The 17,143-nt window shown below is 43.6% G+C and overlaps 1 protein-coding gene and 1 pseudogene across 3 annotated transcripts in view; both read left to right on the plus strand.

The window, feature by feature from the left end:
• LOC101636762 overlaps nt 1-1,663 on the plus strand; it is a 24,777-nt pseudogene extending 23,114 nt beyond the window's left edge.
• Nucleotides 1-17,143, plus strand: part of SPECC1 (sperm antigen with calponin homology and coiled-coil domains 1) — a 213,231-nt gene that overhangs the window by 26,729 nt on the left and 169,359 nt on the right. The window lies entirely within an intron of this gene.

The following is a 17,143-nucleotide window of genomic DNA, read 5'->3' on the forward strand; positions in this document are numbered from 1 at the left end:
TCCAGTTCTTGGTGAGTGTGACTCTAGCACATGTGACTTCTTTACGTTTACAAATGTCCTTCCTTATTTTTTTCCTTCTATATGGTGTATTTACTCCTTGTTGCAGGAGATCTCATGGCAGGTTACCCATAGTAGCTTGTGGAGGATGTGGGCTGCAAGTTTTGTAAGAGTGCTCATATAACTTTTGAACTCACAGTTAAGTATAAAAATTTAAAATGAAGTATGGAAATAAGTACTTAGCATGAAAAAGGAATTGCTGTTTCTCCCCCAGACTTACTGGTAATCTGTCAATGGGAGCTCCTTGTCACTGTCCCCTCTCCACCCCCAGCTCATCAGAGCCCTACAAGTGCAGTCATGGATGAATACTTCTCTGTCCCAATGGGCTAGGTTGGTGTCTTAAGCAGCAATACTTGCTGGGAGCTCTGTTTTCTAGAACATAGCATTCCAGCCCAATGCCCAGATGCACAGTGACAAGACCATTGGGAGAGGAGATGGCTCCCTCAACACTTTCTTCATTGAGATGGGCACTGGTAAGTATGTGTCCAGGGCAGCATTTATGGGCCTAGAACCCACAGTCATTGCTCAACTTTGCACCGGCACCTACTACCAGCTCTTCCATCCTGAGCAGCTCATTACAGGTAAAGTAGATGCTGCAGGTACTATGCCTGTGAGCACTACACCACTGCAAGGAGATTGGTGACTTCATTTGGGACTGAATCTCTAAGCTGGCTGACCAGTGCATGGCTCTTCAGGGCTTCTTGGTTTTCCACAGCTTTAGTGGGGGATCTGGTTCTGGTTTGTCTCCCTGCTAATGAACAGCTGCCAACATGGTAAAAAGTTCAAGCTGGAGTTCTCCATTTCCTGGGGAAAATAACTCACCTGCCCCCCCCAGGTTTCCACAGCTGTAGTTGAGCCCTACAACTCCATCCTCACCATCCACACCAACTTGGAGCAAGCTGATTCTGCCTTCATGGTAGACAATGTCTTTGACATCTATGATAGAAACCTCAACATTGATGACAACCTATACTAACCTAAGAAGGGCAATTGGTCAGATTGTGTCATCCCTCGGCTTTAATGAAGCCCTGAATGTTGGGCCCACAAAATTCCAAACCAACCTCGTGCTCTATCTCCACATCCACTTCCTTCTGGTCACTTATGCTTCTTGAGAAAGTATACCATGAACAACTTTCTGTTGCAGAGATTACCAATGAGTCCATCAGCCAGGTGGTGATGTGGCCTTGCCATCATAGCTACACAGCCAGCATCTTGTTGTACTGTAGTGATGTGGTTCCCATAGATGTCAACACTGCTTAGGCCATCATCAAGACCAAATATATTATCCAGTTTTCAGATTGGCATCCTACTGGTTTCAAAGTTGGCATTAATTACCTACCTCCCACTGTGGTACCAAGTGGAGACTTGGCCAAAGTACAGCAAACTGTGTATTCTGAGCAATAACCACAGGCATTGCTGAGGCCTGTGCTTGCCTGGACCACAGTTTGACCTATGCATGCCAAACATGCCTTTGTTGACTGGTACGTGGGTGAGGGCAAGAAGGAAGGGAAGTTTTTGGAGGCCTGTGAGGACATGGCTGCCCATCAAAAGGGTTATGAAGAGGTTAGATAGTGCTGATGGAGAGGATGAGGGTGAAGAGTATTAACTTGTCTGTTAAAACTTTACACTCTATTATCTTGGGACCATTTTATTTCTATTGTTCTGTGAAGTGATACCATTGTAGCCATAACCTGTCAATAAAGTGAAATTCCCTTAAAAAAAAAAAAGGAAAAAAGAAATCGTAACATATTACTGGATGCTAGCCCTTTTGTCTGCTCACCAGAACTGCTTGCTTTGAAATGGTTCCTGATTGTGACCTGACTTCCCCTTCCCACCTAGAACTTTTCACAACTGAAGGCTATAGCAAATGAGGGGCCCTGAGACTTCAGGGCATGCTCATTTCTGAAAAGCAGACTGGCTTTTTTTTTTTTTTTTTCTCCTGTTTGATATCTCAGGGAACAATCAGCAAAAAGCTAGTCAGCCCTACACCTTTAAACCCTTACAGTTTAGAGAGATATAAATTAGGACCCAGTAGGATAGAAATGAGATTTTACACTCTGTGTGTGTGTGTTGTGTAGAGAGAGAGAGAGAGAGATTGGAGGACGCCTCATGGGGGAAGAGAGAGAGTTAGAAGCCCTGGAAGCCCAGCCGCCTGCTTCCTGAATGAAGCATTACTCAAAAAACTGCTCGGGGCCCCTCAAGTGTGGTTTTCCTCCCGGCCAGCACCCAGCCTCAGAATAGTGCAGCCAACTTGCTGATTGAGGTCAGTAGCTCCAGAGAAGCACGAAAAGCAAAAAGTTTGCTGTAAGTAAACAGTTGGTTATTATATAAGTTGGGGATGGGAAATCTTAGAAGACAGTTCTATCTGGGGGGGAGTTTTCTTCTTGTGACAGGTAGTACATTAAACTTATCAAGGGAATTCTTACATGACTAGGGAATTATTAATACATTCTGCTGTAGTTTGCGGATGGGCTAAGTTAATGTAACATGTACACTTTGGGGGGCTAAAAATGAATTGAAACTTCTGACATCTGGAAAGAATAGTCTTTTCTACCGCCTGTCACTTTTTTCATCTTACAAAGTAAGGATAATTAATGCTGACTGCGAATTAAGCGTATAAAGCTCTTTGGGAAAGAAATCCTCCCTATGGGTAATAACTACTAGTAGTGTGGAGATCTATTTTCATAACCAAGGTAAAGAGGACTGCCTCTGTGCTTCCTTCTCACGCAGTGTGGGAAGGCAAAAATCCTGTGAAGAAAACTACCCACTTGACTGGGTTTTAGCCCCTGGGAGGGTTCTATAGCCTTCTCTCCATGGTGATCAGCCCTGTGGGGTGTGCCCTTGCATCTTGCAGGGGACCCGATAATGTCCCCATGCTCAATATCTGGGACAAACATTGTGCTTATGAGGCCTGGATGGCAGAATTTCAAAGATATGACAAAGATAGAGGCTTTTCAAGGAAGTTACTTATTATATGCTTTCTTTTTAAGCAATATTTTGCCCCACCCCCTGGCAAAGACTCAAGCTACTTTGAAATGTCTGTTCACTCTGTTTTTTAGAAATTAAGTGTTTGGTTTTTATTTTCCTTTTCCACCAAGTCTAACTTCTTACCAGAGTCAAATATTTTGTTCAGTATTGCAGAAAGGCCGCATCTTAAGTTTACTGGAGGCGTATAATTGCCCTTCTCAGCCTTCCCGTTAGAATGGAAAGGTAGAGATAGATTTATTCTTCCACTGGGGGACTCTACTACCTTTCTCTTTTCTTCTTCTACCAGTCAGTTCCATAAACTATATCTGTTTTTATATGATTTTCATTTAGAGTAACTGTTTCACTTCCTTTAGTCTTTCGTGATTTCTGAGTAAGTGTCGTTTAAGCAGAAGTCCACTAAAATAAAATACCAAACTTTTACTTAAAAAAAGGCACTGCATGTGATTGCTCTTGTTTCCTCATTTAATTTTATTTTTCAACCATGTTAAATTTTTTCCCCAAATGATCGAAGTGCTTGCGGCATCATAGGTGAAGCAGTTGAGTTCCTTCTGAGTATCATCCCACTTGATTCTCACATTGGTGCAGTGGGTCTTCATTGCACAGGTGGGGGAAGGGTATAGCAAGGGGGGGTCACCTGGCCAGATGAGACTGGTGGATGGAGAGGTGAGTCGAGATTGGAACTCCAGCCTGGCTAAGTCTAGGGCCTGTGCTTGGTAGAACATTTAAGTGAGTTTAGAAATTAGATAGTGACTCAATCCCATGTCCTAACACAATTTGTTTCTATATTTCTTTTTACTGAACAACTGGGCATGATAGCACAATTTTTAGTTGTGGTTACTAGTTTTCACAATTATTTTTAATGATGTAGATGGCCTAGTAAGTGATTGTTCCATAACTTATTTTAAATATTGCTTGTTCTTGAAAGTTAGGTTGCTCTTCTTCTGTGTGTGTGTAGTGGTTTTTGCTGTTTTGCTATTTTAAATAATACTTCAGTAACTATCTTGTTCATATAACTTTCCCCAAGTTTTTGGGTTTTACCTGTAAACTAGTTTTTTTCAGATATGAGATTACTAAATAAGCAGGGCATGAACATTTTAATGGTGCTTGGTATATATTGCTAAATTACTTTTTATCAATATTGTGTGTGAGAATGCCAGCTTATTTCACCCATTCTTCCAGTTACAGTATCATGAAAAAAAAGGAATAAGCATAACAGAATCTTTTTGTAATTTTGTATTTCCTTTAACATAAAGAGGCTCAACTTTCTTTTCACATTTGTTTACAACTTGTACTTTCTCTTGCTCACTAATCTGTTATGAATTTAATGCATTTTTGATAAATTTATGTGTTTTTTAAATAAGATTTATTCTCCACATGTGTTTTTTAAATAAGATTTATTCTCCACATTTATTTTCCCCAGGATATTATTTACCTTTATGAAATTAATTTAAATAAAATATAAATTGAACATTTCACATAGTCAAATCTGTCAATATTTTTCTAATTCTTAGTTTAGAGATCAAAGTTATCCTTTCTGAAGGAATTTCTTTTCTTTTAGTTTCCCTCTGGCGGATAATATAAAAAATAGATTTAAACTGACATTGAAACAGCTACTTTTCCCAATATCATTTATGAACAATTTTAATGTTCTCAAATATTTTCTAGTTTTGTTCTTTTATGCCTTTTACCTTTTATGTTAAAAGATTTTCCCCTGCATTATCAGTTTTATTTATAGCAGTTACCTATTTCTATACCATTATCACATTGTGTTGCTTTTTAATTGCTTTTATAATATGTAGATGGAATGAGCTGTGTGGAGCAGTGCTGAGCTACTAAAGTGTTGATTAAGAACGTGGGCTCTGGAGACAGAAGTTTTAGTGTAAAGTTTTCTGTTCCTTAGGCTTATTATTTGTGAATTTGAGAGTAGTAATAGTATTTACTCCATGGGGGGTTGTTTGAGGAAATAAAGGCTAAATTTAAACATAACAATGAAAAAACTGTTTGATGTATATGTTTATCTATCTGACGTATACACACACACACACACACATGTGTACCTTACATACACAAATGTGTGATATTATTTCTTATATAGAGTCAAATGCATAATTCTTTCCCTTTATATCTTAAGACAGCTTTCATGGAATCTGGGGAGACAAACAACAACAGATTCAGCCCTATGTAGAGTTTGAAGTTTGGTAAATTGAAAGACAGTAACACAAAAAAATCCACAAGACAGACAGACCATTGAGGATTACTATGCATCATAAATGAAGAGTCCCCACAAATCAATTAGAAAAATCCAAACATACAAAGAGAAAACGGGAAGAGGGAAATTACAGACAGGCAATTATACTTATTTCTATAAATAGACAATTCACAGAAGAATATGGATGGCCTGTAAAATATAAAATATTCAACCTCAGTAAGAATCTTAGAAATACATATTCAGATATGAATGAAATATCATTATCCTTACAACATACTAGTAAAAATTGAAAACATAAATAATAACCAACATCAAGAAAACATATAGAGATAGGACTGGCAATCATCACTAGGGAATAAGAACTAGTAAAGCATTTTTTGCATGGCAGTTCTACAAAATGTAAAATTTACATACTTTAAAGTACCTTACAAAAATACTGTATATGTTTTTAAAGAAACTCGAGATAACTTAAAATGTTAAATTTTTACTTGTGTTGAGACACCAAAGCAGTTTATTTTTATTCATATGTATATAATGAAAAATACTGGCTTTGTGACAGTGAGCTGCTTGCTGGTGGGTGGTATGACCGCTGGAGAGAGTAGAATTAGGACAAGGTCTATCTCCTCCTTCTGTATTTAATTTTTTATGAATCTGCCTTTGTCTTTCATTTCTGGGCCCACTTTTCCAGGGAGTGCTACTACAGGTGTAGGGTCTCAGGGTCGGGAGAGAACATGACACGTTTTTGGGTCATTGAGCTTTTGGGTGGCTGTGTTTAACACTCCTTGCAGCTCTTAACTAGTGTTTTAGGAAGAGAAGAAAGGAGCTTGAGACGCTCAGTTGGAGAGGCATAGAGGAAGCCTTGCTCGTTGATGATGCTCGTTGATGATGCTCGTTGATGAGCACTGGCCTCTTCTTGGCCCTGGTCCTCACACCAAGCACAGGCCATACCCTGCCTGTGTGGGTTGTGGACCTCCCTCCACCCAGACTCACTGGGTACCTCGCCTTCCTCTTTCATCCAGTGTTCCCTGTCCTTACCTTTAAAAAAAAGTGGACATTTATTCAGTTATTTATCTAGCAGGTATCCAGCTGGTTCCAGCCAGGCAGAATCCTAGCCCTGTGGAAACAAGGAGAAGGTGCCGGATACTTAGGAGGAGCAAATACACTCATAAATCACCCACCAATGGTTGTGGCCGTTGCTCTGTGGTTACCAAGTAAGGAGCAGAGGTGGAGAATAACTGGTCAGAGCTCCTTCCAGTGGGTAATCAGGAGGGGGCAACAGGCTTTCCTATGGGCGGGGTGTGACACTGGCCTCTTCCTGGAGGCCCCACCTGTTTAGCCTCTGTGACCACCTGGAACCTTGTGGCGATTCCATCGCTCCAGTCTCAATTTCCTCTCGCTTCTTTCCACCCCTACTCTCTTTTCTTCACTTCTTTCACTGTTGTAGGACCATTGGTTTCCAGATTTTAGTCATTTGATTCCCCTTTACAGTTTTTGCCACTGCCAATTATTATTACTTATTAACATATTTTAAAAGGAAATGTCTGTGCCTTACTGCAAATCAAAAACCATAAAAATGTAATAATGGTAAATTTAAAAAATGAAAAAGAAAAGTTATCAGAAAACAAGGCAGAACTCTGCGATATGGTCTGTAAGGTCCCTGAGGTTGCTTGGATCACGAGGGGATGCGCTTTATAGAAGGAACCATGTTAGGTTTTGATATGTAGCCAGCAGAAAACAACCATTATCAGCGAATTCAGGGAAGACGCTGCAAGAAAGAAATGAGAGAGACTAGAGAACATTTATTTATTTGTGCAATTACAGGGTGAGGTAAACCAGGAACATGTGATAACCTGGGGAGGCAGGGTCCCCCTGAGACAGACAGCAGGAGCCGCACCTGATGCCTCCTCATAATGAGAAGGACCATGCAGCTGAAGCAAGTGACCTCAGCAGTAGCCCCCGGGGAGTCAGCAGAAGACTTGGGGAGGCGGTGGTGTAGTAAACCAAGGGCGATGTCCTGGAGGGTTTAAGTAAATGCCTGTTCTGGGTTGAGGCTTGGAGAACCTCCCTGGTATGCACCACCTGTGGGGACCTGTTGGGCATCACACTGGTGTGGTCTGAGCATAAGGAAAGGAAGAGTCCCGGCCTCCCCGGTGCTGCCTGGGAGCTTTTGCTGGACGGGAGGAGCCACAGCACAGGGAAGTGGCTCCGCAGTTTCTGAGAACTGGCTCAGACTGCTGGGCACTGGCACATCCTTGGCCATCACCTGGATGGATCAGGTCCACCTGCTGGAATGAGGCCGTGAGGGTAGGTGTGCAAGGGCCTCTTTGTGCCCCTGCTCCCTCGATCCCCTCTCCCCTGCAGCCCTCATCTTGCTCCCCTGCTATTCTCTTTCCCTGACCTTGCTATTCCTTTGTCTAAGTTCTTACCCCTTTTCATCCAGTAAACACCAATTATCCTGGGAATGTCTTCTTCATGGAAACCTCTCAGGCATTCCTCCCTCTCTGAATCATACCTCCCTTGGGATAACATTACCATGTGACTCTCTTTAGCAGTTTTCCAGCTGAACTCTTTTATTTCTGGAGTTATTTGGTAGTTCACAGCACTAGACCTGCAGGGACCATGTTTGTTCCTGCTCACCCTGTGTGTGGTACCTAGTACAGTGCCTGACAGAGGACAGATGCTCTGTAAAGGGTTTGTGCAGCAGTGAATAAACAGTCCGCAGCTGGTTGACCTTACAAATCCAAAAATTCCCGCCATTCTTGTTGGGCTTGACTTTCCTATTTCCAGTGGAACAGAGGGCAGGAAATGAAGGGGAGTGGCAGAGAGGAGGGCAGGGTGGTGAGACATTCAGTTCATGCCCGGGAACAGTAGCAGGGGCTTGGATTTTACTCCAAAGAACATAGGCACCCACTGGAAGATTTTGAGCACAAAAGTGACCTTCATTTTTTTTTTTTTAAAAGATTTATTTATTTATTTATGTGTATAGAACTGGGGTACAGGCAAGAGGTGGGGGAGGTGGGAGGATTCACCAGAGACAGAGTGGCGAGCAGAACAGGCAGATTTGATGAGGGGAGCAGCGGGCATGTCAGGAGAGGGCTGCCGCGCCATGTGGATCACCTCCAGTGTCAGGGATTGAACTCGGGGATTGAACTCGCACTGAAGCGGCTGCCTCTAGCTTCTGTGCTGTGCTTTAACCCACTGTGCACCAGGGAGACCCGTGACTTTCATTTTAAAAGGAGTGCTGTGGATAGGAATGTGTGGTCAGAAGAACTGCAGGTGGATTTGTGGTATACTCTACACAGAGCCAAAGGCCTGGGCCTCTCTGCTGTTAGAATCCTGTTATTTGTTGTTCCTGCAATGCTCAAACTTTTCACAGTCACAGTACAACCCTGCGTTTCTCACATCTAAATATATGTAAAACTTCTAAATTAACCGACATTTGCTATCCCTGCGAGCTGCCTGGGTACACAGTGGCCCCGCCAGCAGGTGGCCTGCCCAGGGAACACTTGGCCTTGCCATCCGGTTGCTTTCTCAGTCACAGACAAGACTGAGATGCCAGCAGTCACCAAGGAAGGGACCCTCTGGCTTACGGGGTGAAAAAGCCAAATACCTTAAACTGACTTTTAGGATTACAACACCTGCTACCAACCCTTTTCCTGAGCTGTGAGCTCAATTCCCACCACGCTTGCCCACTGCTGCCAGCCACACGGGGTGGTACGCCCCTGTGCCTTCCTGCCACCCACAGGATGAGCTGCGCCTTCCCCCAGAGCCCCTCCTTTTGGTGTCCTATCTTAGATCTTCCTGTCTTCTGAGCTGCATGGGCTTGCTCAGGCTGCCGTAGCAAAGGCCCATACATGGGAGCGCTTCTCACAGACGTTCTTTCTCTCAGGGCTCTGGAGGCTAAATCCAGATCAAGGTGTGGAAGGGTTGGCTTCCTCCAGGCTGCTCTCCTTGGAGGTGTCCACCTTCCTGTTGTGTCCCACTTGCTCTCCCCTCTGTGCTGGGCTGTGTCCTGTGATGTCCTCTTACAAGGACATCAGTCACTGGATTATGACCTCATTTTACCTTCATTACCTTTTAAAGGCCTGTCTCTAGTAGTCACTTTCTGAAGTACTGGGAGTTAGGAATTTAACATGTGAAGGGGGGAGGGATGCAACTCATCTCATAACCAGAGTCCAGTTCAAATGCCACTTTGGGGGCGCCCTGGTAGCATAGGGGTTAAAGTCTCAGCACTGTCAAGCTATCACCAGCTACTATGGCATGGATTCAATCCCTGGCCAGGAAGCTGACCCACATGTCGCAGCAAACCTCTCCTGTTTCCCCACTGCTCCCCTCAGCAGTGTATTTCAATCAGTTTGCTTATTCTGCTCCCCACTCTTGTCTCTGGTGAATCTTCACACACAACCCCTTCCCTGTATCTCTGGCCTATACCTCAGCTCTTGTACTCATAAAATAAATAAAATAAATCTAAAAAAAAAGTCAAATACTACTTTGTCCTGAAGCATCTCTCTGTAGCAAATTTCTTTCTGACACTTTGTCTGGTATTCACACATTCATTGAAATACCCAGAAACACTTACTGAGTGCCTTCTAAATACCAGGGATCTGCTTGATGCTGGACATTCAGAGGCAAAAATATGGTGCCATCTGGATGCTTAGGTGAGAGACAGATAAACCAGTTGTAGCAACTCAACATACCATGACAGATGACAACATGCGGAAGGGGGTTTCCAGTCTCTCACTGGACCAGACTGAACTGAAAGTTTACCTGATCCGGGGATGGTCCACCTTAGTTTTGGATTGTGCTCACGTTGTAAACAGACAGGATGGTGTGTGTGAAGAACTGGAGTTATAATGGAGCCTGGTGTTTCAGCGAGCTGCAAACAGTCCATTTCAGAAGTAGGTCTTTGCAGGGGCATGTGAGAGGATGGTCAGAGACAGGGTAGGAAGGTCACAAGTGCCTGGCAGATGGATTGGCCTTTGTCCGAAAGGGGTTGCGATTGCAGAAGATTTTTGAGCAGGGGAGTGGACATGTGCTCTAGAAAGCTCCTTGGAATATGCTGCTGATATTCCTCTACCTGCCAATAGCTCCTTCCTTATTACTGCTAGGTTTGGATACTATATAACCATCCATTCACACCTTTGTGTGTTTGTGTGTGCATGTGTGTGATACTTCTATCCAGATGGTCAGAGCTGCATTTTTGTATCAGCCACCTGCAGATGAGTTTTTCACCTTCTGACCATTTGGGAAGATAAGACCCAAGTTGGCTGCTAAGAAGCACCCTGAGAGCTTATTAAAATTTTTGAAGCAGGAGTCATCTTTGATGGACTAAATCAGGAGCCCAAGGAGTGAGTCTCTGTGTATTGTTCATCAGCCTTATAGGTAATTTTAATCAGCCAGGTTGGAGAGCCACTGCTTCAGATGACTATCACAAGAACAGTAGCTGTGGAGTTCTAACCTGCCTAATCCTGCTTGCTTATCACTAAGAGACCATCTAGTCCAAATTCCTAGGTGATATTATTCTTTCTGAGTGCCAACACAACCACTCTACCTGCCAGAGGCCATTCATTTTTTCATTAATTCATCAAACAAAATTTCGAAGCACCTACACATGTAAGGCATTGATGCTGTGCATCAATCTGAATCTTACAACTAGTTGCAGAGATGGGATTTTGACACGCCACTACACAAGAGAAGGCAATGATGCAAGGGAAACATAACTAAAATGCTTGTAGTTTAGAATCTCATCAAATAATTTTTAGCTTTTTGTAGGGATTGTAGGTGGTAGTCAGACAAGGTGACAGGAAAGAAGTTCTATTTGATCTGGAGCTTTGATCTATTTGATATGAGCTTTGTGCATAAGGGGAACGAGAGTAGGAAAGACAGACCAGGCAAATAGAACATGAGGAAAACAAGGAAAAAAAAAGTAAGGTGGGAGCAAGTCCTGTCCAAGAGGGGGCCCTGGAAGGCCAGCCAGTCTGGTGCATGGGAAGTCTATGGGAGGAGAGGAAACAAGGTGGGAAGATACATTTGGGCGGAAGCCAGGAGCCTCAGATTCAGTGTACTTAAACTTATTCAGTGTACTTAAACTTTGACAGCTGCACCGTGTTTAAGCAGCACCACAGATATTTATGCCAGCAGCTTATCCCCCCACCCCACATTCCCTAATACCTTTTGATAGTCAGCCCCTCAAATATGGTTTTCCAAGCACAAAGCAATTAACTCAATTCTGACACTATCTGCCTGGAGATGACATCACTTCCCAAAGACTAAGGACTTAGTCTCACAAAGCTGCCTCCACTTCAGGCACCAACCACAATTACAGGTTGTCAGTTGTGCTTCTAACCAATCAGCTATAGATCAAAGGTTCCCAGGACCCCCAAGTCAGGCTAATTTTCTAGAGCAGCTCACTGAACTCAGAGAAATGTAAGGTTATGTTTCCGGCTTATTATAAAGGATACAAATGAACAGCCAGTTGGAGAGGTTCAGAAGTCCTGAACACAGCGACTTTTGTCCTTGTGGAGCGAGTGTCCTTGTGGACACTCTCCTTGCACATGAGTGCTCACCTACCTGTGTGGAAGCTCATCAAATCACATAGTCCAAGCTGTGGTCTCTGTTTCCTTTTCCAAGATCGGTGGGTGGGGTGAAACTTTCAGTCCTCTAATCATTTGGTCTCTCTGGTGACCTATCCTATTGAGGTTATCCTAAGTCATCTCACTAGTATAAACTCTGGTGTGCTCAACAGGGGCTCCTTGTGAGTGACAAAGACACTCATCACTCAGGAAATTCCAAGGGTTTTAGATAGATACTCTGTGCCAAAATATGGACAAAGACCAAATAAACCAAATATATTTCTTTTTTAAAAAAAAGATTTATTTTATTTATTCTGGCATATAAGAACTGGGGTATAGACCAGAGGTATGGGGGATAAGAGGAGGGATAAGAGACAGAGTTGGGAGCAAAACAGTCTGATTAAGTACACTACTAAGGACAACAATGGGTGAGACAGGAGAGGTCTGCCACACCATTTGGGTTAGCTCCCTGGCCAGGGATCAAACAATGGCTGGTAATGGCTTGATAGTGCTGTGACTTAACCCCTGGCACCACCGGGGAGGCCGAGAGAGCAAATATATTTCTCATTATACCACAGTCCCTCCTCCCACTCCCAGGCCCCAGTAACCGCTAATCTGTTTCCTGTCCCTGTAGTTCGCCTTTTCCATAAGGGCCTATAAATGGAATTATATAGTAGGTAGCCTTTTGAGTTTGGCTTATTTAACTTAGCATATTACATTCAAAATGAATTTCTCTCCCTCTCTCTCTCCCCCCATCCCTGTGTGTATGTGTTTATCACTAGTTCTTTCTCTTTTTGTTGATTAGTGTATTTTATTGTATGGATACACCATAGTTTACCCACTCACATGTGAAGGACAGTTGTTTGCTGTCCTTGCTGTTATAAAACAAGCCTGTGAATCAAATTATTAAGAACATTTGCATGACAGATGTTTGTGTGAACACAAACTTTCATTTCTCTTGGATAAATACCGAGGAATGGGATTCCTGGGTTATATAAGTACATTTTTAATTTTTAAGAAACTGCTACTGTGTTTTACAAAGCAACTGCACCATTTTTTACTTCCGCCAACATTGAGAGTTCCCTACTCATGTTCTTGCCAGCACTTGATACTGTTTTATTTTATTTTCAACTTATAGTCTTCTGTTGGGTTGTCAGCAAAGTCATGACACATTTTTGGAACCACACAGGCATGAGACAGGCTCTTTTGCTCAAAAGCCATCTGGGCTGGGGCTTTGGAGGTGGGAGATAAACAAGTCAACTGAATGTTGGGCTGGTGTGAGGGGGATTGTGGGTGCTTATCATGGTGGGGAGGCAGAACTGCTCTCTAGACGAGAAGGCCATGAACTGACTTTACAAGACTGCAGGTATTAAGCTGAAAGTAGGAATCAGTAGTGGAAGCCCATTTTTTTGGATGTGAAGTGGTGTTGGGGTGGCCTGGAGTGAGATGACTGGGCAGCTGCCTGTCATTTGCCATGCTGGGGTGTGCATGCAGGGTGCTTGGCAGGAGTGGGCGGAGCAGGCAGTGTGTCTCACTCCAAAACAAAGTGGGGGCGGGCAGCTGTAAGACATGGCTGGTGCTGTGTTCTCTGAGGAACAGGGGACTGTCTTTCTCACTGTATCACAAAGAGCCCATCCCTAGGGGGCAGCCATAGTGCTGTTCCCTAATTGTCTCTGTCTCTCCCACCCTAGGGGTTTTCTTTGTAGATGTATTCCTGAGGACCACGCAAGGGACACATAATGACAAGGTGATCCCAGGAGCAGCTTGCCACATTTCTCCCTCAGGTTGGCAGTTATTGTATAAATACTTAAAAGACAATACTGGGAGTATTTTATGCTGGGGAAAGATAGGGCATATTCTGGGCACTGAACAAATTAACCCTGCAAAGCACAGCAGTTGCTTTCATTAGCCAGCCGGCATGACAGGAAAAATAGTTGAAGCCCGTGGGTTAGAAAAGAATATTTCAAGAATGCAAAAACAAGAAAGAAATCAGCTGCATGCCATGATTTAACTTAATCCGGTGACAATAAGGAAACCTGGAGCAAAGGCAGACGGCTTCTGTGAAGGGACAGCTTTCCTATTATCCTGAGGCAACGTCTACCAGGACTCTGGGTACCCACGGTGACAGTGTGAGCGTTAGGTAGGTCCCTGTACTCTCTGCATCTGGAAAATTCTGTCATCACATTTCTTCCAGGGGTCAACACAGACTGCTGAAAGGTAGGTGCACTACCACCTCCCACGTTGGTCCCTCCCCGGCCTTGCCAGGGCATTTCTAGGAGGACTGCCACTGTCAAGTCCACTATAGCCAAAGCCTCACTGCCTGCTGTTCTGCAACGCTTCTCATAGCTCCAGGGACCACCGATGGGAGCCTTGCTCCAGCACGCTGACCCTCTACCCCTCTGAGCACTGTCACTGCCAGGGCTTCTTTGTAACTTGAAAGTGCCAGAGAAACAAGCTGGTGATTGCCCCTAAAACACAGTGACTATGGTGAAAGGCTTCAGATTCTCTGGAGGAAAGAGCTCTTTTAGTATTGATGGTCCAATTCCTGCCTGCCTTCCTCATCTCCTAGGATGAGACTTCTCTCAGGAAGCTTTACAGTGCCTCAGACAGACAGACAGACAGACAGACAGACGGACGGACGGATGGACAGACAGACTGCCAGGGATCTTTCTCAGCTGCTTCCTGGCATACGTGGGCCATGGCACCAATATGGTTGGGATCCATTTGCAATTCTGCTCTTCTGAACTCTCATGCTCCCCTGATGTGGAATTCCTTTTGAGATGCCTGACACTGTTATAGAAAATCTGCTTCTGCCTGCTGGGTATCCCTTGTGAGTCTATCAGAAACAACAGTATTCTGAAGATACTATTTCAGAGGACACACACACACACACACATAGCTGAGGAATGAACCAGAATATAGTTTGGCTTTCTTTCCGATGTAAGTTCTATATTTTGCCAAGTTCCAAATTTATTTTGGTCATTAAATTGGTTGCCTCCAAACTTTTCCCCTCACACATACCTCCTGCTAAGATTAGTGAAGACAGGTTGGACATTTGTTAGGGGACCTCTCCCTTGACACCATGAGGGCACCCTATCTCTGACATAAGATGCGGATGAGTAGTGAGGAGGAGCGCAGAACTTTCAGGAAGAAGAGCACTTGAGTCACAATTAAACTATTGAAGGGGAAATGAAGCTTTTAGGAAGCCCGGTCATTAACTCAGGCTGGAAGGCTGTGACTGCAGTGATGAGCTGTAATGGTGGAAGAGAGATGCCTGATGCCAGCACTCTCATCTCTGCCTTAGAAGTGGATGTCTGGGTGGGACTCTTCCACCGCCATTCTGGAATTGTTAAGCCACTCTAGTTTCTCTTGTGGAGCCCAGTTTGCAATAGGGATAGTGTGATTCATGGAGGCTGCATTTCCCGGCTTGCAGAGCTGGTGCTGGCTTCTTCTTTGTTTCCTTTGTTCTTTGGTGAGAAGGCCAGTGGCTAAATGCAGTGAAAAAAGAGAGGCCAGTGGCTGTGGTAAGGGGGTCTGCTCATTTCGGCTTTGAGGATCCTGGAGAAGTTGTGTGCTCTGGCTCGCTCCTGTGTCTCTCCTGTGTCTCTCTTGTATCTCTGTATACACTGAATTGCATTGGTGGAAAGCACAGCGGTTTGCTGGGTGGGTGGGGCAGTGTGCCCTGAAGTTCTTGCATTGTTCCAAGGGGAAATAAAACAGAATGAGTAAGCACTGGACTGCTTGTTGCCTTGGAAGCTTTGCCACTGACATCATAGGACTTTACCCCTTCTCCAACCTGACTTAGGGGGCCTACTTAGGAACAAGAAAGGAAAAGGTTGAATAAAAGACAAGGTACTTAGGCATGATACTTCAAATTATGGGTTCCCTGAATCTGTGGTGAAACTAAGATATATACCAAAAATTTAAAAAGTTATCCTTCAGAAATAAATTTAGGAAATGAGATGAGACATTAGATGATGTTAGAGATTTGGCCCTGAATAATTTTAGCAACTGTTTCTCAAGCATGTTGTGAGATTAATTTTTATAAAGGTAATGTTTATACATCAGCACTAATATTATTCCAAGGTCAAAGTCTGAAGGCTCTGTGCATTTATCAATGGGATTCTTACTCTGGAAGCAAGTTCAGGACCTGTTTTGGGTTTTGCAGTAGTCTAGACACATGTATCAATCTTGTGAGAAAAAGATTACCATTGTTTTCTAATTCCATTTTGTTTTCTACTAGTATTTGTAAACACCTAGTTAGTGAGAGCCTCCCATTTACAGGGTCCCTATGGGGGCCTGTGTGCAGGTCTAATGAGGGAGGGGTTGGGGGTACATCCACAACCAGAGCTTCAGTGAACGGCAGACCCTAAAATTCATTGGCTAATAATTATTGAGGCCCTACGATGTGTCAGCCACCATGCAAAAGCGAGGAACATCATGATGAGCAGGGGGAACAAGGCCCTGCTATCTGGGAGCAGAGGCCACGGGAAGGGAGCGGAAAGGGGCCCACTGTGGGGAGAGCCGTTTTCATCTTACAAAACTGAAACTCTTCTCTCTAAACACTAATGTCCACCTCCTCCCCCCCGGCAACTACCATTCTGCTTTCTGTGTTTGTGAACTTGATTATTTTAGGTACCTCATATAAGTGGAATCATTCAGTATTTGTCTTTTGTGGATGGGTTTATTTCATTTCGCATAATATTCTAACGGGTCATCCACTTGTTAGCATATGCCAACTTCCTTTCTTTTTTTTTTAATATATGTATATACATTTATTTATTTATCTTACATCATTCTTCATTTTGTTCCTTTTTTCATCTTGGCTGTTATCCCTGGGCTTCCCACCACCCCTTCACCCATGTGCCAGCACCAGAGCCCCATGTGCTCTTCCCGCCCCAGTTTTGATCCTGTTTCTCTCTCCTCCCCCGTAAAATGTCTCTGGTTTATAGTTCTTCGTTGTTTTTCATTTTTACTTTATTACAATTGCTTTTTTTGTTTTCCTGATCCCTTACGCTCCTGCTATGAGTGAAACATGGTATTTTTCTTTATCTTTCTGGCTTATTTCACTAAGCACGATCCCTTCCAGCTCCATCCATGTTGCTGCAAAAGGCATGAGTTTGTCTTTTTGATTGCTGAGTAATATTCCATTTTGTAAATGTTATCACATCTTCAAAATCCAGTAATCTATTCTTGGGTATTTGGGTTGATGCCACATCTTCCCTTTTGTAAATAGAGCAGCAATAAACATGGGGCTGCAGGTGTCCTTTTGAATCAGTGGTTTTTTGTGTCCTTTGGATAGATACCTAGGAGGGGG

The sequence above is a fragment of the Condylura cristata genome, unplaced genomic scaffold (assembly GCF_000260355.1).
Source record: "Condylura cristata isolate star-nosed mole 26May11 unplaced genomic scaffold, ConCri1.0 scaffold00017, whole genome shotgun sequence".
Classification (NCBI taxonomy): Eukaryota; Metazoa; Chordata; class Mammalia; order Eulipotyphla; family Talpidae; genus Condylura; species Condylura cristata.